The sequence below is a fragment of the Dasypus novemcinctus genome, chromosome 4 (assembly GCF_030445035.2).
Source record: "Dasypus novemcinctus isolate mDasNov1 chromosome 4, mDasNov1.1.hap2, whole genome shotgun sequence".
In the NCBI taxonomy this organism is placed as follows: domain Eukaryota; kingdom Metazoa; phylum Chordata; class Mammalia; order Cingulata; family Dasypodidae; genus Dasypus; species Dasypus novemcinctus.
Genome location: NC_080676.1, coordinates 12,905,577 through 12,929,187, shown reverse-complemented (window position 1 = coordinate 12,929,187; position 23,611 = coordinate 12,905,577).

Here is a 23,611-nt window from a genome sequence, read left to right as displayed (position 1 = left end):
GATCTTTCTTTTGACTGAGGAAAACACTGCTTTAGGTCAGATTTGGGTTTCTCTAGTGTCACTCTTATTGCTATGTCCCTTTCCTATTTGGATTGCTAACCTCAAAGTTGAATTTATGTGTCAATCTTTTCTTGTCCTGGATCATAACTCTGTACTGTCATGTACTTGACAACAGACCAGCTATTAATTAGCATGTTCAAGACAAAAAATAGGAAGGCTAAGTTTGTTTCTGTACTGGCTACACATTGGTCCTTTCAATCTTTGTGTTCACTCCATCTGCGATGAATCTTTTAACAAATGAGAGGTTTGCATACTGAAAATACACTTAACCTAATTAGAACCATGATGAATGAAGATAGGTCTCAAGGGCTCTGACATCTTAACCTTTCCCACAAGGACCCAATGAACCGCTCATTCATGGCTGTAAGGCTTGTGGCACCCTCAGCACATAGGCCAAACTTTAAATGAGACCCTGGGATCACTCCAGTCATCCTAACGGGGCATTGAAAGTCCAATATGATTTCTTTCAAGTGAAGCCACCCCATAATACAGTTTTTTAACCAATTGCATTCATATTTGGTAGGACATAATCATCCAAATGACATCTAAAGTTCTGTTTTCTTATAACCAGGCAATATAAAATAACATGTCACTTTAGGTTTCTATAGGCTTATACAAAGTAGATCTCCTTCTTGCTCTCCTTGCCAAAAGAATCCACCCCCACCCCCCACCCCCCCACCACACACATAAATAAAGCATATAAAGACCAGAATAGGGGGATTTTATTTCCTCATGTAAAGAGTTTGATTCTTTAACTGCACTTGGAATATATTTTAAAATTCTATTACAAGTTCAAATTTTCATCTTTTATTTGTATAAAAGAAAACTCTGGAAATTCAGATACCATTGATGTCTTCATTCCTTTCTTAGTGCCAGAATTTTTTTTTCTTATGTGGGAAGCCAGCACTCAATCACTGAGCCTTATCAGCTCTCCTGAGATGGTTTTTTCATTTGTTTCCTTGCTGTGTTTTTTGTTTTTTTTTTTTTCATTTTTGTTTTTGTGTTTTGGGAGGCACAGGGGATGGAACCCAGGACCTTCCATGTAGAAGCAGGCATTCAACCTCTGGAGTCACATCTGTTCCCCTAGAAATCTTAAAAATCAATTTAACATAGGAATTGCACTCTGCTTTTCAATGAGAAGTACCAAAGTTGCAAAACTTTCACGTCTTGTTGAGTTCCCCCACAGTCAGTTTACTATTTGAAGCCTTGCTGATTATGTGGTTTGCATGCCCTTTGAATGAAACAAGGGGCAAGTTCTCCCTTTGAGAGAAAGCCGTTCTTTCCCCTCAGGGATCAAGGCAGCAGTGCACCCGCTTGTCCCGCTGTCCCATCAATTTTCCTGTAACATCGCACCTAATTTTCGATCCCAGCTTTTTCTGGGGAAAAAAGCCATGAAATGAGTGGAGAAACTATTATTTCTCATCAATCTCTAGAGAAAAGGTAGACATTTAAAATGGTTTCACTGACTTGGACTATCCCTCTCTTTCTCCTGTCAGATTTACTGCCTTTCTGCAATAGTCTCCCGAGCGCATTATGAAGCCTTGGAGGTTCAGCTCACATGGAACAGCTCACATGGAACAGGTTGAAGAAGCCTCTCGTTCTCAATGTCACATCGTTGCTCCTGGGCAGTGGGTCAGACGGTGACACAGCTTTCTGTGTATCTGTTGGGTAGGCGTTTCTTAGTCCTGCATAGCATAATTCTGGTAAAACGCTTCTCAATTGTAGCACTTCTTTCACCTTCACGATCACCTTTCTCCCATATTTTTTATATTAGGGGGAAAAATTCCTTGTACAAGTTTGAGAAACACAAATAAGTAAAAAAGTAAAATAAACATTACCCATAACCCTTCATCCAAAGATGACCCCTAGGGTTCATAACGTTTAGTTTATCCTTCCAGAAACGAACAATATTATTCTGAAAATTATCACACTCTACCACAGTTTTAAAATTTGCTTTTATTTTTATTTATGCATTTTTATATTTTTCCATGTGATTTTAGTGGCTGTGTCATATTTCACTGTACAGATAGCCCATGATTTCTTTATTTTTTTTAAAGATTTATTTTATTTATTTCTCTCCCCTTCCCACCCCGCCCGCCCCCCGCCCTTGTCAGTTCTCTGTGTCTATTTTGCTGCATCTTCTTTGTCCACTTTTGTTGTTGTCAGCGGCATAGGAATCTGTGTTTCTTTTTGCTACATCATCTTGTTGTGTCATTTCTCCGTGTGTGCGGCGCCATTCTTAGGCAGGCTGCACTTTCTTTCGCGCTGGGCAGCTCTCCTTACGGGGCACACTCCTTGCACATGGGGCTCCCCTACACGGGGGACACCCCTGCGTGGCAGGGCACTCCTTGCATGCATGAGCACTGCACATGGGCCAGCTGCACACGGGTCAAGGAGACCCGGGGTTTGAACCGCGGATCTCCCATGTGGTAGACGGACACCCTAACCACTGGGCCAAGTTCGCCGCCCCATGATTTCTTGAAACCTGACCTTGTTTCCAGACATTTGGTTGTTTGCTATTATGGATTAGATGGGGATAATGTATTAATAATTTGGAAGTCCACCAGCAGGAAGGAAGAGTCCTGTTATACCACCCTTTGACACCACTGAGCTTTATAGTTGTAAAGGTGATTTTTTCAAGTTTCATTGGTGATTCATGGCATTTTTGGTTTTGTTTGCTTGCATGTTCAACATTGGACCTGTGAGACTTTGGAGAAAGAGGACAAAAAAGTAGAATGTAAAGGTGAAGAAGGAAGTAGAATAGGAAACAGCAATCCTTGAAAACTTTCTCTGTGCCACATTCTATTAAATGCTTTTCACAGATTAACTCATTCAATCTTGAAATGTCTCTCGACCTACCACATTCTGTTATATTACTTTTATCCCATTTTAAGGATGTTAAATTTGATGAAAGAGAGGCTGCCGTCGGGAGGGAGGGTTTAGCCTCGCTCAAGCCCAAGAGTCAGGGGGGCTCACTCCTGCCGAACCGCCGGCGGGGGGTACTCCTAAAGGGAGCACCAGTTCTCCAGGCGTGGGGGACGCGCGGTTAGGGAAAAACCACGGAGACCGCTTGAGCGCAAGAACAGGTCTGCTTTATTACGGAAGTACACTTGGTTATATAGGGTTGGGTAGAGGGAGGAGTAAGATGGAGGGAGGGCTAGCTACGGGGCGGTAGTGGATAGGCTGAAGCTGGTGGACAGCCCTGAGGTAAGCAGTTACTGGGGAAGAGGGCAGATTGTACGTTGGCAATATGGGCAGGACTGGCGGGAAGGACGGCGAGGGCTGAAAGGGGAGGAGGGGTGGAGAAAGGTGGTAACAATTGCTCCTTTTGTTTTAAAAAGGAAATAGAGACAACAAGTTTTGGTGCGCACGGTGGGTGTGAATGGCTCGGCGTGTGAAACAACAAAAGATAAGGATATGAGGAGGAGGAGGAAAAGGAGATTATAGGGACAGGTGCTGGGATAAGACGAGGGGTGGGGGGAGACCACGAGGACCAGCTGGCCATGAGTGGACGACATAGCATCTGGCCAGGACGCATGTGTCCGCCGTTAGGGCCGGCGCACACCAGCGCTTGGCGCGCGCCGAGCCTTACCAGCAAAACGGGCTCGTGATGCCCCCGAACCCCCCGCCCGAGGCGGGGGAAGATAAGAAGCTATAGACGTGCAGTCCAGAGTAGGTCCCGCGGGCGGAAGGGGCGAGGAGGACGGCGGGGGGGGGGACTCAGTGGTGGCGAGGCGTTGGTAATGGACTTGTACGAAGGAGCTGAACACTGCATTGGCTTGATCTTTGGCAAGGCGGACCATCTTTTTGATGGCCCAGGGGCCCACGGTGGAGGGCTAAGATGACAATGATGAGTGGGCCTAGGAATGGAAGGAGGTAAGGGAGGAGGGTATGAAAAACACTGGAAAAATAGTTCGCATTTTCTCGCTCTTTGCGGCGTCTATCTAGTCCCTCTTGGACCTTTTTTAGATTGTCCTCGACAAGGCCGGTGGAGTTGGCGTATATGCAGCATTCTTCTCCAAGGGCGGCACATAGACCTCTTTCTTTAAGGAGGAGGAGGTCGAGGCCGCGACGGTTTTGGAGAACTACTTTAGAGAGAGAGAGTTAAGAGAGTCTTTTAGGTATTTTACAGCATTACGAAGATAGGTGATGTCCTCGTCAACGGCCTGTCTGAGAGATGAGAGGGCAGAGGACTGTGTGGAGAGGGCGGCAATCCCTGTGCCTGCTCCTGCGATACCCAGAAGGGAAGCAACTGTTAGGACTGCAGTGATTGGCTCCTTCCTTTGTAATTGGAGAGAGGTTTGTCTGCGCAACAAACGGCGGAAGAAATCGGTGTCAGAGTGGTAAAGGACTCGAGGGGCGAGAAGGATAAGCAGACAAGTTTCATTGGTAGCATTGAGGGTGGCGACATTGAGGCAGGGGGTTAATCCGGTGGAGGTACAAAGCCACTGGGAGGTGTTATGGGGGATTAAGAATTTGGCGGAAGCGCTAGGAGAGGAGTAGTTAGCGCAGGCGTGCATAAGGGGATGGGAGCCTTGGTGGGGACGAACGCAGCGCCCTGTGGAGGAAACAGATTGGAAGGTTAGGGGAACAGAGGAAGTGTTCCAGTTGCATCCGGTAGGAGAATTTTCGGAGGATTCGCTGAAGGTGAGGTTTGTGGCGACAGGTTCATATATAGGAAAGGAGGAGGAGAGGCAGAGCCAACAGCTCTGGGTGAGGTTGGGGTGAGATGAGTTCAGAGAGGTGTATGAGGCTTTGATTAGGCTGATGAGAGGACTGGGAAGCTGACTAGGGGGTAAGCGAGGCTTGGGGTTGTGGGAGCTGAGAGAGGCGGTGGCGAGGGGGGTGCCGGGCGAAGGAGCGAGCAAGGTGAGGCGGGGTGGAGAAGGAGGCTGTGCCTTTGGAGGATTGAGAACTCGATTTGGGCTGATAGGGGTGGAGCGTGAGGGGATTGGCTCCTTTTTTATAGAGATAATGCCGCCGTAATCATGACCTACTGCATACAAGCGGGCTCCCCACATGCGGCCCTGTAGCTAGAGGTCGGAGTTGGGGTCTTTAACTGTGAGTGTGATGGTGTTCCATCGAGTAGCATTACGCTGGAGAATAAGGTATGGGTCTCTGTTAGGGGCACCGGACCATCCGTGAGCGATGGTTTCACACCCCAAAGAAGGACAGTAGTAATGTGTTGGGTCATGACATCCTCTGGCGGAGGATGGGCACATGTAGAAACCTGTGGCAGAGAGGCTGTTTGGCCCCAAATTGTAAGACGGGATGTTTATGCGTCCAGTGAGATTGAGGACATCAGTTGTGAAAGAGGGGGCGGAGGCGGTCACGTTGGAGGCGAGGAGCTGGTTGCCGCCCTGGCAGCTCTCGCAGGTCAAGAGGGTGAGGGTCCAATTGAAGGGCTGATGACTCGGGTTGGCAGCGGCTGGGAGAGCGAAGGAAGCCAGGACGAAGAAAACGGTCGCGAGGCTGCATAGAGGCATCATTTGACGGTGCGGCATTTGTGAAGACAAAAGAAAAGAAAATTCCTCGCTCTCCACATGTGGCGAGCGGGCAGCATGAGGGGGGTAAAGAGAGTGGGGTAAGGGTTTGAAACGTTTTATGAGGAGGCGTTTCTAGATGATGGCTGGTGCTGGATCCGGGTGAACGGGGCGACTTCTGGGCCGTATCCACTGTCATTGTTATCTCTCACTGAAGGCATAGGGTGCCGATCGTTTACTGGGACTAGTGGGTTGGTGGCAGGCCGGATGCAGCGCCCAGGGATTCAGAGAGGTTGCGGCTCAGAATCTGGAAAGACACAAGCAAAGCCTCTCCCTTGTGCTAGGAGGGGAGCTGGATCTTGCCAACGATTTGTGGCAGGGTTTTTCCAATGGACAAGGGGAACTTGCGAGGGCTGCCACATGGGTTCCCAGTGCTTATGGGTGGGAGAGAGCCCCTGGTTATCGAAGGTTAAGAGATTGTGATGAATGAGGCAGGCAGTTACGACGTTGGCTGGGGCCTTGTGGGGAGAGGAGGTCTTTTCCTTTTGAATGAGTAGCTTGAACTGTTGGTGAGTGCGCTCGACGATTCCTTGCCCCTGTGGATTGTATGGAATGCCAAAGTGATGCGTGATGTGATATATCCGCACGAAACTGGCGAAGGCAGCACTGCGATATGCTGGTCCGTTGTCTGTTTTGAGATCCTATGGAATTCCCATGAACAAAATAGCTTGGCGAAGCACCTTGATGCAATGTTTGGCGCTCTCCCCCGCAAGGGGAACTGCATAGCACAGATGTGAAAAGGTGTCAATTGCCACATGAAGATATTTGAGGTGGCCGAAGGCGCTGACATGAGTGACATCTAATTGCCATTTTGAGTTTGGGCGGAGGCCGCGGGGGTTGACGCCCTGAGGCTGCAAAGGTCTAAGTGGCAGCAAAGGCGTGCAAGTTCGGCATGCACGCACAAGGTGCTTGCAAGTTTCAATGGGTATGTCTGGAAAGAGCTTCCGGATGGACTGCGCAGAGAAGTGAAATTGGGAATGTAAAAGCTTGGCTTGGTTGACAAAGTCTCTAAGCCGCGGTCCATCGGTGGAGTCTTCATGAAGAGTGACTGGGTTTATCTGATGGGTGGACACTGAAGCCTCAGCAAGGTCATTTCCCTGAGTCAGAGGCCCTGGTAGGCCAGAATGGCTTCTAATGTGAGCGATGAACCAGGGCTGTTGCCGTTCTTCAAGCAGCCGCTGCACAAAGGTGAGTGCCCGGTTGATGTTTGAGTTACTTGGTAGGAAAGTGGCAAGTGGGAGGCTACGACACACTTGAAGAGTGTATAGGCTGTCAGTAAAGATGTTGAGAGGCTGGTCTGGGTAAAGATTGAGGACTACAGCGACAGCTAGAAGTTCGCCTACTTGAACAGAAAAGTCATTTGCGAACAGCAGTTGCAGCGGCTCAGGATTGTCGGGAGTGTATATGATGGCAGCAAACGCTGTTTTAGAGGTATCTGTGAAGGCAGTGATGGCAGAAGGAATTGGGTTCCGTGCGGGCAATGGACGGAACGGGTTGGAAAACGCTAATTGAGACATTCTTTGCAGCAATTGGTGATGAGGATAGTGGTTGTTAAAGGAGCCACGAAAGAGCTCTACTAAGCTTTGCATTTGGGCATTGCTCATGATGAGGGAGGTAACGTTCTTGGCATCTAAAGGCCAGACAATGGTGTGCGGCGGGATGCCGTATGTTTGTATGGAGAGAAGTACTAAGTTAGTGGCCAATGCGATCCAGGCTTTTATAAAAGGGCAGATTTTTGGGAGTTTGCTCTTTGACATATGCAGAAAAAGAAGAGGGCCATCTTGCCACAAGAGGCTTGTGGGAGTGATTGGCGTTGGCAGGACTAAAGCTAAAACTGGAAGGTTAGGGGAGAACCGCTCTAGGCAGCATTGCTGTAGAGCGGCGCTGACCTGTTGGACGGCTTTTCGGGCAGCGGGGGTGACGGTGATGCTGCGAGAAACTGCAGCTGGTGGGTTGTCCTTGGTCTGCAAGAGCTCGAAGAGGGGCTGCATTTGCGCTGTTGTGATGGGGAGCGCCGATCAAAGCCAATTAATTTGCCTGCAAAGCCGTTGGCGCTTAGTGAGTGTCATCTTGTGAGAGACGTGAATTTTTGGGCTCGCGGGTTGAATGGACTGGTGAAAATGAAAACCTAAGAATTGAAAAGGAGGTTGGAGGTTTATTTTGTCAGACTGCACAGTAAGCCCGAGGCTGGAGAGGTTTGTTATTATTGCCGAGAGCAGATCATTGAGGAGCGCATTGGAGCTCGCTGCTAAAAGGAGGTCGTCCATGTAGTGGAGAATGTATGTGTGCTCCGGATTGAACTTGGAGCGCAGCGGCTCAACGGCATGGTTGACATACAATTGGCACATAGTAGGGCTGTTGCGCATGCCTTGAGGTAATACCTTCCATTGAAATCGCTGTGCTGCGCCTTGGTTGTTGATGCGTGGAACTGTGAACGCGAACCTCGGACAGTCTCGGGGATGAAGAGGGATAGAGAAAAAGCAGTCTTTGATGTCGATGGTTACTGCATGAAAATGTTGGGGGACTGCGGTGGGATGCGGGCATCCTGGCTGAGGTGATCCCATTGGCTTAATATGCTTGTTGATCTCGCGGAGGTCGTGGAGAAGGCGGAACTTGCCGGTGTTCTTCTTGCTAATGACAAAGATTGGCGAATTACAGGGACTAGTGGACGGCTCAATATGCCCTGCTTGTAGCCGCTCTTCGACGAGGGCAGAGAGAGCTTGTAGCTTGTGAGCTGGCAAGGGCCACTGCTCGACCCAGATGGGCTCCTCTGTGTCCCATTCCAGAGGGATAGGGTCAGGTTTTGCGATGAGAGCAGTGGCCCCTATAAGGGGGGGGGAGCAGTGCAGCTGAGAAGGCTTCTGTGGTGATTCGGGCTTTTAGCTGGCTGAGGACATCTCTCCCGCATAAGATGGTCTGGACTGAAGAGAGGACGAGTGGGTGAATTTGGCCTTCGTGGCCTTCTTGGTTGCTCCAATGCAGAGGCTGGGATGTTTTCCAGGAGGTAGCGGCTCCTGTGGCGCCGATGACTTGAGGGCCAGTCTCGAGGGGCCAGTGATTGAACGCAGCGACTTTGAAGGGAACACAGATTTCAGCGCCAGAATCCAGGAGCCCATCGAGCCATTGCCCATCGATTTTAAGCTCTAATGAGGGTCTCTGGCGGCGCGTGATAGGCATTGTCCACATTATGGCTTGGGAATTCATCTGGGGGCCTCTTGGGGGTGGGGCTGAGGCCTGCCCCACTGGGAGTTTAAAGGCTGCTGGTAACTTTGGGCGGCACGGCATTTGCGGGCCCAGTGATATCCTTTCCCACAACGCGGACATGGCGTAGAGGGGCCCCTTGGTTGTCGCGATGGCGGGTCGGAGCGAGGTGCTGGGCCTGGCTGAGAGCATTCGCGGACAAAATGGCCGGGCTGGCCGCATCGAAAGCAGACGGAAGTGGAGGCGGATGAAACAGCCATGGCAGACGCAAAGGCAGCAGTGAGCGTTTTGACTTGCGGGTTGACGTTGCGGCAAGCAAGGACCCACTCGTACAGAGCTTTATCACGTAAGGGGAGGACTACGGCTCGGAATGGCGCAAGGCATCCATCTATGATAAGTTCTTTGGCCAGCGCGAACTGGGCATCTTCGCTAGAAATTTTTCGCTGACAAGATTCCAGGATGCAGGCGACAAATGCTGGGAAGGTTTCATTGGAGTTTTGAAGCAACTGCGCGAGCTTGGTGGGCTGCTTGGTGGAAACTAGAGAGAACGACCGCTGGACGAGGACTTTTACCCGGTGCCAAAACCCTGGGTCGATTTCTAGATAAGAACGAGGGTCAGCATAATTGTTGGTCCCTGTGTATGCATCGGAGGGATCAAGGACGCCAGCTTGGGCATTCTCTACGATTTGCCGGTCAACAGCAGCTTGGTAATGGGCGTGCCATTCAATAAATTGACCTGGCGTCAGAATGGCACGGGCTAGGGCAATCCAGTCGTATGGGAGAACGAGTTGGGTTCTCAACTCCTCAAGGAGCTGTTGCGTATAAGGGCTGCCAATTCCGTCTTCCTTTACAGCTTTGCGGAGGGTTTTAACCTCTTCTGCTGTAAAGGGTAGCCAAGTTTGAGGCCGTTGCAGCGTGGGCTGCGGGTTCAGCGGATACGGCTGGGGGGTTTGAGAAGGCATGGCACCGGGGACAGCGGCTTGGGCAGGTGAAGGGCTATTGCCGTACGGCGGCGGCAAGGGATAAGCGGAACACGGGTGAGAAAATGGCAGCTTAGCGGCTTCCGGGCGACAACAAAATGGCGGCGGAACCCTTCCGGGTGCTGGCCAAGATGGCGAAGCAGCCATATCCGGTTGTGAACAAAATGGTGTGGGGGGCGCTTCCGGTTTAGCGGAAGATGGCGACCATGCAGTTTCCGGGGCGGAACCGGATGCTGACTGGGCAGGAAGAGGCGGGTAGAGGCGGGAAGAGGCATCGACGAAGAAGCCGGATGTGCGCCATTTTGGGCAGAAGTGGAGGAAGAAGGCGGAAGTTCGCCATCTTGGGGAGCAGCAGGAGCGGTTTCTGTGTGCTGCGGGGAGCTCAGGCGGGGAGGTTCACGCTCGAGAGCGGCAGCAAGTTGGTTAGATAGAGAGTTAGTGTCGGCGGGCTCATCGGGATCACAGTTTAGAGGCCGTTTGGGAGAAGCCTCATAAATGGCTTCAGTTGGAGCGCCAAGGAGACAGGCGCGAATGGCAACGAGAACGGGTAAGAGGCCTGTTGGGAAGGTGCGTTTCTCGTGCTCCATGGCGGAGGTGACTCGATCTATGAGTCGCGAGTATGTGTCTGGGCTCCAGAGTTGGCAGGTGGCGAGTCATGGATTAAAAGGGAGCAAGAGGTCCCAGTACTTTTGGAGCTGCCGCAAGGAAACGCGGACTCCATTGGCATCGAGCAGGGCAGCGAGGGCCCTGACTTGTGGTGCCTGACGCAATGATAAAGAGGCGCCCATGACGGGATAGGGATGGGACGACGACGAGGGGTCCCTACCTGGAGAAGAGGACGATCTGTCTAGATCACAGCAGCAGCAGCAGAGAGGGGCCGGGGGAGGAGCAGCCCCACGTTAGGCGCCAAATGCCATCGGGCGGGAGGGTTTAGCCTCGCTCAAGCCCAAGAGTCAGGGGGGGCTCGCTCCTGCCGAACCGCCGGCGGGGGGTACTCCTAAAGGGAGCACCAGTTCTCCAGGCGTAGGGGACGCGCGGTTAGGGAAAAACCACGGAGACCGCTTGAGTGCAAGAACAGGTCTGCTTTATTACGGAAGTACACTTGGTTATATAGGGTTGGGTAGAGGGAGGAGTAAGATGGAGGGAGGGCTAGCTACGGGGCGGTAGTGGATAGGCTGAAGTTGATGGACAGCCCTGAGGTAAGCAGTTACTGGAGAAGAGGGCAGATTGTATGTTGGCAATATGGGCGGGACTGGCGGGAAGGATGGCGAGGGCTGAAAGGGGAGGAGGGGTGGAGAAAGGCGGTAACAAGAGGCTAATTAGCAACACATTGTACATAGCTTGAGTGCTTTTATACCAAAGAGCTGCGTGTGACCTTGGAGAAATCGCTTAATTTCTCTGAAATTTAGTTTGCACATTGATAAAATAAGTTAGATGTTTGGATCGCTTCAAGTTCAAAGGGCTTATGACTCTAGGTGCAGCAGAAAGAGGACCTGACAGCACATGACAGTTATCTCTGCAATCCACTATGAGATTACCAGGTCACCTATTCTCACAAAAGAGGGGCCCAAAACGTGTGCTGTAATCACCAGCCAGCACCCACCTTGAGAGTTCAGAAAAAGATGAAGGTTGGAGAGCACAACAGAAAGTGTCTCACTGGAGAAAACCTTCAGTGTACTCTAGCAGTATCCCTCACGTGCTCCGACCTCCCTGCATCTCCCACCTCCTCCCTTGGGAAGTCCTTTCCTCTTACTTTTTTCCCATGAGAGAGGCTCCCAGGACTACTCATTGCAGAGCTTTAGAGTTTAAAGTTTAGAGTAAAATGATTTCTGACTCACTTTTGAAAAGGTGCTGACTGAAACCCTTTATAGCAGTGAAAAAGAGGCAGTGTTTGGAAAATGCCCTTATTGCTACTGACAGCAGATCAAAGGTGTGTGTATGTTGCCCAAAATCCAAATGTGGAACCACTATAAGGTTGTCTGCCTGAGCATCTGCCGGGGATAAGGCTATGGAAGCAGAAAATGGCTGGAGTGGGCAGGAAGTATCAATCATAAGCAGCCACTTGCAGGAGAGGTTCTTAGCATTCGAGGGATTTACAGTCACTTTAAACGCCTGTCACAGCCAGTGGAAATCAATGCCAGGTTTGTTTACTACCAGCCAACAAAGAACTTTCTCTCCCCTTATCTCTCCTCCGTACCTACTTCCAAACTTGGAGGGCCAGAGGCACCCTAGAGAATATTGGTAGACACTAGGCAGAGAAATAGAGGAAAAGCTGGCCACGTGGTTCCTCCACAGCAGGCTTGCAGCCCAGGGCAGACACAAGCTGGGATAAGAGACTGAAGTTTGGTGTTCAGATTTGACTCTGGACGGGACATGTTAGTTAACTGAAATGCAGCTATTCCAATATGTGATAATGACTGGAAGCTATTTTGCTACATGATAATGACAAGAAAAGTCACAAAACCTCTATCTTTCATCCAAAGAGTGGAAAAGAACTAGCACACTGAGCTGGTTAAAAAGGCACATAGAGAAAACAAAACAAACATGCTTTATGATTGTACGCTGTTAAGTCCCACCTCTTTCTACAAGTTAAGTTGGTTTAGATTGTAACACAGGGATCAAAGTTCTCCTCAGTTTGAGCCTAAATATGCCTACGACTGGTTAGAAACAGGTTTGGGCATGCCTGGTAAATTGGTGCTGAGGGCCTGCCAAGCATCTCACTGTCAAGGAGCTCTCAAGAAGATAAAAAACCTTAAAGGAGGAGCAAATATTGGCTTGACTCAGTAACAAAGCTTTATGACTCAGGTTTAAGTGGCAATTCTAATGTGAACAAGCAAGGTGTTGTCAGAAGGACATTTTTTGCTGCCCTAGATTTATGTAGCATGTATGAAGGAATTAAGGAAGAAGCTGTATAAAAATATGAAAGACTGTAGTATTTGTTTTCAAAGATTCCTTTCCTCCATGTCCTTGTCATGACTCACTGTGTCTGGAGAAAACGTCTTGCCATGTGACTTGCTTGGGACAATAAGAAGTGGACAGAAGTTGCAGTGTGCCCTGAGACTTTAAGAGGCATCATCTGTTTCCACTCAGTACTCTTGAGTTGCTTACAATTTCTGTGCAATGAACATGCCCCAAGTTATTGCTGATCCCAGAATGAGAAGATACATAGACTAAAATGAAGGCAGATTAATAAAAACGGATTAATATAAACAATTTCATTAAAAAACTATCAGACATTGGGGCACCTAAAACATCAAAGTTAAAAAGATGAATTCCCTGCCTATTTTGCTTCTGAACACTCAGAGTTTTGGCAACTGAGTGATTCGGGGAAATAGCGATAGCAGGCAGTTCTGTGCTGGGAAAACTTAATGGCTAAAGCTGTAGCCGTGCCCACTGTTTGGTGCCTGGAAATGTGCCCTCAGTGAACTGAGTGACAGTAGCAGTGGTAATCCATGAACGCAGGTACTTAATAGACACATATAAGGTGGGACAAGCAGATAATTCCACAAATGCCATGTGGTGGCTGTCTGTACTTGTGCAAGACCAGATGTGATATACTTTCTAAAATTTCCCACAAAACACATATGGGCCTACAATATAAGGCAGAGCCAGAAGCACAGAAATGCAGGCTATATTACATAATTATTACATAATTTCCATGGACTTTTGCCTAAAGAATCAAAGCTTTCAACAAAGACAGAAGATAAACCTACTGCATATGTATGTGACCTAAATGCTAGTGGGAAAGATAGTATTTTTGGTGTTGGAACTGAGATTCAAGTGCACTTCAAAAGTGTAGAAATGTGGGATGAAGCCCACAAAATGAAATATAGGGGGATAATTACAAAACTTTGCATTTAGATTAAACACATCAGATGACCAAATATAAATGAAAGAGATGTGAGATTATGAGAGTAAAGGTGAGGAAAATTTATATTATAAAACCCATGTTACTTGTAATAAAGCTAAAGCAGTCTTATATTTAATAAAAGTATAATGTCCAGATGAAAGATAGTAATAGATCCTCTGGACCTGGCCCTGGATATAGTATTATGCTCAGTTAAATTAAATTCTGTCCTATTTATCTATCTACCAGTGCAAGCCAGTCTGACAGAGATGGCATTTTGAGGTTGTGTGTGACAAAATCGAATGACTCTAAAGTACCGCAAATGGGAAGGTAAGGGGTCTGGATGCTACAATACAAAAAGAATTATTGAAGAAACGAGATGTTTAGTGTGTGGAGAAATAATGGGGACATTAACAAGACTTATTTTCAAAGATTTGCAGTGCTATACTTTGAAAGAATGATTAAACTCATTTTGTAAGTCTCCAGAGAATAGACCAAAGGCCAATGAGTGGATGCTGTTCATTCAAATTTTGATATAATGGAAAAGGAGCATTTACAGATAGATCTATTGAAAAAAGAAATTGACCCTCTCATAAAAAAGTGAAGTTTATCTTCCTGGATGTATATAAGCAGGTGTAAATTGTTCAAATATTAAAGGGATTTCTGTTTGGGGTAAAGGTTAGACTAAGTGATTTCTCATCTCTCCTTCTTTCCACACACTGAAGCCTTTACCATTCTCTGCAGCCTTGTGATAATTTACCACTTCCTCAGTAGGAAAACAATTCTCATGGACTCTCTCTGCCCAGAAAGGTATATGTAGGAAGCAACTCATTTAAGAATTTTCCCAGACTTATAAGAGCTCCTACATGATATTTCCTTATGTGCCTCTTGGAGAACTAAGTTCAAGAACAGTCAGAGTAGTGTGTAAGTGTTTGTGTTTTCCCTTTCTCACATGTATGCACACCTGGGTAAATAAATGGGTGGGTTGATAGAGAGATGGCAAGAGAGGGACAAAGAGAAGGAGACCATATGTAGTAGGAAGTGGTAAAAAATTACCATTCAAATCTGCTCCTAACCCTAGTTTCCATCTCTGGTAGAAGGGGAAACATTTTTCCTTCTATGGAACACTGTGGGTTTAGAAAAATGCCTTCCTAAGTCTAGAAACGAGGCCCTCAGGCATGATCCTTCATTGTTCAGCAGAATACGTAAGACATTTAAACTTCAAGGGTAAGGCTATGACAAAAGGCCTTGGGAGGAAGGGAGAGAAGACAAAGTTCAGCTCAATGACTGGATGCCACAGCCACTGTGGGTGAGCTAGTGGAGCGAACAGATGAGAGGGATGTCCAATAATCCAAGGCAATTGGGCCTATGTGAAATAAATTATTCTTGAATTACTCCCAAACACCAATAAAATGCTCATGCAGTCTTGTGAGGATGGTCCTTTGGAAGGTTAAACAATCTGGGTGGTGCCTGATGTAGAAGAATGCTAGGCAAGAAAGTAACAGAATGCCCAAGTTTTGAGAGCTTGGCAGATGCAGAAAAATAAGGCAAGAGGAGACCATAATAAATTTAAATCCAACAAAGATTCTCTGAAATTTTGAGATGGAAACAGGGCTTTTTAGTTTCTCATGAGCGGTGTTGTAGCAGATTTATTTAAATCCAAATAGTCCAGGTAATCCCTGAGGGCTAGAGGACCTGAACCAAAGTAGCAGCTGGCAGCTGAGTGCAAGCCTGAGAAAAATCCAATAAGCACCATTCTTTGCAAGTGTAGTGATAACCCTGTCAGCTTTACCTAAACTGAATGAGCAAATGAATGGAAAGGAAAGAAATAATCAATGTCTACTTTGAAAGAGAATTTGTAGGCCAAGATTTTTTTCTAATGTGCTATTTTTTTTAAGATTTATTTATTTTATTTATTTCTCTCCCCTTCTCCCCCTCCTCCCCAGTTGTCTGTTCCTGTTTGCTGTGTGTTCTTCTGTTGTTGTCAGCAGCAATGGGAATCCGTGTCTCTTTTTGTTGCATCATTTTGCTGTGTCAGCTCTCCATGTGTGTGGCGCCATTCCTGGGCAGGCTAAACTTTCTTTCGCGCTGGGCAGCTCTCCTTACGGGGCGCACTCTTTGCATTTGGGGCTCCCCTACACGGGGGCACCCCTACTTGGCACGGCACTCCTTATGCGCATCAGCACTGCACATGGGCCAGCTCCACAAGGATCAAGGAGGCCCGGGGTTTGAACCGCAGACCTCCCACGTGGTAGATGGACACCCTGACCACTGGGCCAAGTCCGCTTCCCTCTAATGCACTATTAATAAGAACTACAAAGAAAAGAAGGTAACCATATAAGTAGCATCCATATTTTTGAGGACTTTTCTTTGCTGAGCAAAATTCAAAAACAAATGAATTTAAATATCTTGTGAACAACTCCATAATTTTCCCAGTAAATGATAGTATGAGCAAATATTCAAAATTATTTTGATTGTTCCTCGCTATTTCTTGGCTTTAAATAGAAATATTATATGAAAAGTATTGTATGCCTGGTGTCAGGATACTGTAATAAATTACTTTTAAAGGCAAACATAGGAAGAAGTAAAACTTTCCCTATTTGCAAATGACATGATCCTACATACAGAAAGTCTTGAAAAAAATCCACAGCAAATGTCTTAAAAATAATGAATTCATCAAAGTGGTGAAGTACAAGATCAACACCCTAAAATCAGTAGTTTTTATACATAATCAATGAACATTCAGAAGAAGAAATTAAGAAAAACATTCCATTTACAATAGCAACTATAGGAATCAAATATCTAGGAATAAATTTATACAAGGATGTAAAGAACTTACAGAACACTGCTAAAAGAAATAAAAGAAGACCTAAATAAATGGAAAGACAAGCTCCATTCATGGATTAGAAGAATTTTTGTTAGGATGCCAATCCTACCCAAAGCGATTTACAGATTCAATGTAATCCCAATTAAAATTCTAACAAGAATCTTTGCAGAAAGAGAAAAGCCAAACTTCAAATTTATATGGAAGCACAAGGGGTTCTGAATAGCTGAAGCCATCTTGAAGAAGAAAAATGAAGTTGGAGGAGTAACATTCCCAATCTTAAAACTCATTACAAAGCCACAGTCATCAAAAGAGCATGGTACCTGCACAAGGACAAATATAAAGAAGAATCAAATTGAGAGCTCAGAAATCAACCCCCACATTTATGACCAAATGATTTTTGACAGGGGGGCAAAGATCATTTAATTGAGAAAGAACAGTATCCTCAATAAATGGTGCAGGGAAAACTGGATCTCCACTTGCAAAAGAATGAAGGAGGATCCTTACCTCACACCTTATAAAAAAGTCATCTCAAAATGGGTAAAAGACATAAATATAAGAGTCAGAACTGTCAAATTCCCAGAAGAAAAGTTAGGGAAGGAAACATCTTCAGAAATTTGCATTAGGCAAAAATTTCTTAGACTTTACACCCAATGCACAAGAAACAAAAGAAAAAATAAATAAATGGGACCACATCTAAATTAAAGGATTTTTGAGCCCAAAGGACTTTATCATGAAAGTAAAACAAACTACACAAAGGGAGAAAATATTTGGAAACTATATATCCTATAAAGCTTTAATATCCAGTATACGTAAAGAAATCCTTCAACTTAACCAAAAGACAAACAACTTAATTTAAAAACGGGCACAGGGAGCAGATGTAGCTCAGTGGTTAAGCACCTGCTTCCCATGTATGAGGTCTTGGGTTCAATTCCTGCTACCTCCAAAAAAACAGGGCAAAATTTTTGAATAGATATCTCTCTAAAGAAGATACACAAATGGCGAAAAAGCACATGAAAAGATATTCAACATCATTAGCCACTAGGGTAATGCAAATCAAAACCACAAGGAGGTATCATTTTATACCTAACAAAAAATGGATACCATTTTTTTTAATGGAAAATTACAAGTGTTGGAGAGGATGCAGAGAAATAGGAGCACCCATTTATTGTTAGTGACAATGTAAGGCAGTGTTAACTGATGTATCCACTGTGGAAGACAGTTTGGCTGTTCCTCAGAAAGTTAAGTATAGACTAACTACATAATGTGACAATCCCACTACAAGGTAAATACTCAGAAGATTTTAAAATAGGAACTTGAACAGTACTTCACACTGATGTTCATGGTAGCATTATTCACAGTTGCCAAAAGATGGAAGCAATCAAAGCACTAATCGACCAATGAATGGATAAACAAAATGTGTTATATACACACCACAGAATACCGTTCATCTGTAAAAAGAAATGAGGTTCTGATACATGTGATGACATGGATGAACCTTGACTATATCATGTTGAATGAAATAAACCAGTCACAAAAGGACAAATGTTGTGTAATCTTACTGATATGAAATAATTAGAATAAGCAAACATGAAGAGTCAGAATCTAGAATATACATTACCAGGGGACACAGTGGAGACAGGGAGTAGGGAGGTAAGGTTTAAAATGTGCAGAGTTCCTATTTGGAATGATGGAAATGTTTTGGTAATGGAATGTGGCAATGGTAGCACAACATTGTAACTGTAATTATTTATCTAAATGTGGTAAAAAAGGAAAATGTTTGGTTCTATATATGATAATAGCATAAAAAATTTTAAGGTCCATATCAGTTGCATTACACAAACAATGAACCCTAATTTAAACCATGGTTAACTTTCATTAATAGAACAATTATTAAAACGTGCTTTCATCATTTGTAACAAATGTACCACACTAATGCAAGAAATTAAATATAGGAGGGTATATGGGAATCCCATATTTAATGCATGATTGTTTTGTAAAGTCATAACTTCTCTAATTAAAAAAAGCAGACATAACAATTATAAAAGAATCACTCCTATTTATAGACTATAATTTTGCTCTTCAAAGTACTCTAACTTCTATTATTTTGCAACTTAACTTTCTTTTCAGGGTTCACATATTAATGATTTGTGTGATAATCCTATGTTGTTTACTTTACATTGCAGGCAACATATAAACTTTAAAACAAATTTGAGACTTCAAGTAATGAGTCAGTAGATAGAATTTTCTTAATGTGTGTGTTGACATGTCCTTTAGTTTAACTTGGTCAGTGTCATTTTCCTACTGTAGCGTTTATTGATAAAATGATATTATGTCTTGGATTTCTTTTAATATACTCCAGGAAAAAGTGGAGGCAAATGACAAAAAAAAAAAAAAAAAAAAAAAAGGCAGAATGTTGTTAATTAATGCAGTTGGGTGAAGGGTACCAGGGATTCATTACACTATTCTCCCTACTCTTATGTATGTTTGGAATTTTCCATAATAGAGTTAAAAAAATAAATAGAAAAATAAATACCTGTTTATGATATAAACTCTTCCTCTGTAGTTCACTGATAACTGCAAATAAATTAAAGACTAACTTTAGAGGGAACCAGCAAGATGGCGGTGGAGTAAGGAGCTCCTAGAGTCAGCTCCTGCTCCAGGGCAGTTAGCAAATACCCAGAGCTCTCTGGAGCTAGCTGAAGCACTGTTTGGGGGCTCCAGGAGGCCAGAAGAGCATCTTGCAACGTCCTTGAAGGAGTGGAAGGAGGAGACTGCCTGTCTGCCGAGAAGACTCATAAGTACAGGGTTCATGCCACGGAGGCCGGTGCCCATTCTCTACTGGAGGCACAAGCCACCTCAGGAGCTGTTCCGGGGCTGGAATTGAAAGCTCCACTTCCCCAAAATGGGGGAGGAAGAGACAGTTGGGCACCAATTTCAACTATGATGAGTAAATTCACTGGGCTAAAGTATAACCCTAAGAACAGCTAAAATTTGAGCCTGTCCAGGTCAGAAAGAAGGTGGGAGCCACCATCTTAACTCTGCGCCTGGCATGAGGGGAAGCAGGGCGCACTAAGGATCCCAGTGTGGTGGGCACCGGTTTCTTTCCATCCAGGTCAGATTGCCAGCCTAGCCTAGGCCACAGTGCCACCTCCAGCAGGAAGGAAGCTGCAGGGACCTGCCCCAGCCTCTCTGGGAAATTACCAGCCAAACCATGGAGGCTGGTGATTATCCTACTCTGGGGTACAAGCCACCCCAGAAGCTATTCTGTGGCTGGAATTGGAAGCTCCATTTCCCAGACACAGGGTAGGAGGAGATGTTTGGCTGCAGATTTCAGCTACTGACTGGTAGACTTGACTGATTGAGAGATAACCCTGGGAACAGCTGGGGTGTGAACCAGCCCAAGTCAGAAAGAGCCAGTAGCAGCCACTTTTTACTTTGCCCCCAGCCTGAGGGGAGGCCTGGCTGACTGAAACTCTCAGTGTCAGCGGGAACCAGTTTCTCTCACACAGATCAGCCTGCAGCCCTAGCATAGGCTTCAGCCCTGCCTCCAGCAGGGAGGAGACTGAGGAGCCCTGCACCAGTCTATACAGTTAATTTTGGCTGACATAGACTGAAAATCAGAAGTCTACCAGGGCAGCAGTGGTCAACTTCGACCCACACTGCATAGATTGCTGCCCACAACTGCAACTCCATCCCTGCCCCAGGCAAGGGAGAAAGAGATGTGAAGCTTCATCAGTCTCTCTGGGCAACTACATTCTAAGCCTGCGCTTGGATTATTCCACACAGCTGTGACTCTGCCTCTACCCCTGGCAAAGGACCAAGTTAGAAGAAGCTTCATTGGTCCCTGGGGCAATGAGAGCAGCTTGAGCCTCCACAGCTTACAGCACCAACTACACGCTTGGCTCCTACTGCACAACCAGCAAGGGAGAAAGGATAGGAAGCCCTAAACTAAAGAGAAAAACTGCACCCAGAAAAAATACTCTAGTAGGCAGATGCGAAGACACTAACAAAAATTACAATCCACACCAAGAAATAGGAAACTATGACCAAGTTAAAGGAACAAGATAAGCCTCCAGATGACATAAAGGAGTTGAGACAACTAATCATAGACGTTAAAAAAAAAACCTCCTTAATAAATTCAATGAGATGGCTAAAGAGATTAAGGATATTAAGAAGACATTGGATGCGCACAAAGAATTTGAAAGCATACATAGAAAAATAGCAGATCTTATGGGAATGAAAGGTGCAATAAATGAAATTTTAAAATATTGGAATCATATAATAGCAGATTTGAGGAGTCAGAAGAAAGGATAGGTGAGCTTGAAAAAATGGCCTCTGAAAGTGTACATACAAAAGAACAGATGAAGAAAGAATGGAAAAAATTGAACAAGGTCTCAGGGAACTAAATGACAGCAAAAGGCATGCAAACATACATGTTATAGGAATCCCAGGAGGAGAAGAGAAGGGAAAATGGGCAGAAGGAATATATGTAGAAATAATGGTTGAAAATTTCCCAACCCTATTGAAGGACATAGATATCCCTGTCAAAGAAGCATAACATATTTCCAGCTGAAAAAAATCCAAATAGACCAACTCCAAGACACTCATCAGAATGTCAAAGGCCAAAGACAAAGAGAGAATTCTGAGAGCAGCCAGAAAAAAGCAATGCATAACATATAAGGGATACCCAATAAGATTAAGTGCTGATTTCTCACCAGAAACCATGGAGGCAAGAAGACAGTGGTCTGCTATATTTAAGATACTACGAGAGAAAAACTTCCAGCCAAGAATCTTATATCCAGCAAGACTGTCTTTCAAAAATGAGGGCTAAATTAGAATATTCACAGATAAACAGACACTGAGAGAATTTCCAAGCAAGAAACCAGATTTTCAGGAAATACTAAAGGGTGTGCTAGAACCTGAAAAGAAAAGACGGGAAAGAGAATCCTGGAAGAGAGTCAGAAATGAAAATTACATCAATAAAAGTAACTAAAAGTGTCAAAAGAGTGGTGAAAATAAAATATGACAGATAAAACTCAAATAGTCAGGAATAAACTTAACCAATGATAAAGCACTTGTATTCATAAAACTGCAACTCAATGTTAAAACAAATCAAAAATGCCCTAAATAACTGGAAGAACATTCCATGCTCATGGATTGGAAGACTAAATATCATTAAGATGTCAATTCCACTCAAATTGATACACAGATTTAATGCAATCCCAATGAAAATTCCACCAGCATTAAAGAAAAAATTGAAAGCATGATCATTAAATTTATTTGAAAGGGTGAGGAGTCCTGTATAGCCAGAAACATCATCTCCAGACTTTAAATCATAATACCTACATATAGTGGTAAAAACGGCATGGTACTGGCCTAAAGACAAACACAATAGACCAATGGAACCAAATTTTTGGTTCAGAAACGGACCGTCATAGGTATGGTCAAGTGATTTTTGACTAGCCTGTCAAACTCACACAGCTCAGGCAGAACAATCCACTCAACAAATGCTGCTGAAAGTATTGGACCTTCATAGCTAAAAGAAGGAAAGAGGACCCCTATCTCGCACCTTACCCCAAAATTAACTCAAAATGATTTAAAAAAATTAAAATTAAAAACAATCATAAAACTTCCAGGAGAAATTATTGGAAAATATCTTCAAGACCTGGTGGTAGGGTAAGAGGAGGATTGAGTGGACTACCGATGTTTAATGTATGTAGAAGTTTTAATTAACTTTACGTAAAAGTGTAGAAATGTATAGAGTGAATGGTAACATACAATAACAGCTAGTTTATAAATGAGGATGTGACTGGAAATGGTAGTCTAGTTCTGTAAATGCCAAATGACAGGATGCTAGAGAATAATCTAGGAACTGGATTGCGGCGGCTTGCTCGGTCGGTAGAGGTGGGGTCTGGCTGCGGACGAGGGGTCGGTCCAGCTTAGGACGAGGGGTCGGTCCCACTTGGGACGAGCGGTCGGTCCGGCAGCAGACGAGGGGTCGGTCTCACAGGGGTTGCGTGGTTCGGCTGACGGGGCCACCCGGCGAAGCCGGCGACGAAGGGGTCGCCCGGAGAAGCAGGCAACGAACTGGGGACAAGGGAGGCCAGGCCCTTGTCGGGGGCTCTCAGGACTGGAGGGTGCACGGCAGAAGAACTACCGCGGAGACAAGGTAAACACGCAAGTCCACTTTATTGAGGGAGAGGCAACAGTTTTATAGGGGCTGGGGAAGGCTGATTGGTCGAAGCCACGCCCTGTTCTGATTGGTTGCCGGCGAAAGGTCAGTGGGCGGTACTGGACGGGGGAGGGGTGGTGATTAGGGATTGGCTGTCGCTGTTGCTGGGGGAAGGGGCAGGGTTTAGGGATTGTGGCTGCTGTTGCTGGGGTGGAGGGCAGACTTGAGTTTCCCGCCCACGCCTGGCTGTTGCTGCTGTTGGGGGAAGGGAGAAGGGAGAAGGGCAGACTGGATTTTTCCACCCACGCCTGGCTGTTGCTGCTGTCGGGGGAGGGGAAAAGGGCAGACTGGAATTTTCCGCCCTGCGCCTGCGCAGGGAGAAAGAAGAAGAAGGGTGCCGCCCCACAGGCATCGTGTGGCGCCATCCGGGAGGAGGGGCGGCCGCAGAAGCATGGCTGCCGAGAAGGGGAGACCCGAGGGCACTCTGCGCCCATGCCGAGCTTCCTTCGGGGGTGGCGGTAAGTCCGACCAGCCACCCTATTATGGGGGCAGCGGCTTGGAATTAGGCCTACCGCGGCCGCTCCCCCGCCAGGCCAGCAAACCACACTTCAGCCCGAGGGGTGACCGCACTGGATAGCACAGTAAATCAATGAGAAGGACAGATGCAAGAGTGTCCTTTGTTAGAGAAAATGTATATCACTACTGCAAGGTGTTGGGAATGTGGAGAAGCATGGGGAAAATAAAGCTGGAATGACCTATGGACTGTGGTTAGTAGTAATAATATAATATTCTTGCATCTATGCAAAAGATGTACCGTGTTGATACTGAGGCAGTATGGAAAATGTAAGCCAAATGCAAGTTATTGGTGGTAGGGTGAGTTATGAGAGTTCTATATGATGTTATGTATGTTTGTTTTGAAAGTTCACAACTATTATTATACACTTACTATTTATGTATGTTTATGTATGAGTAATATACTTC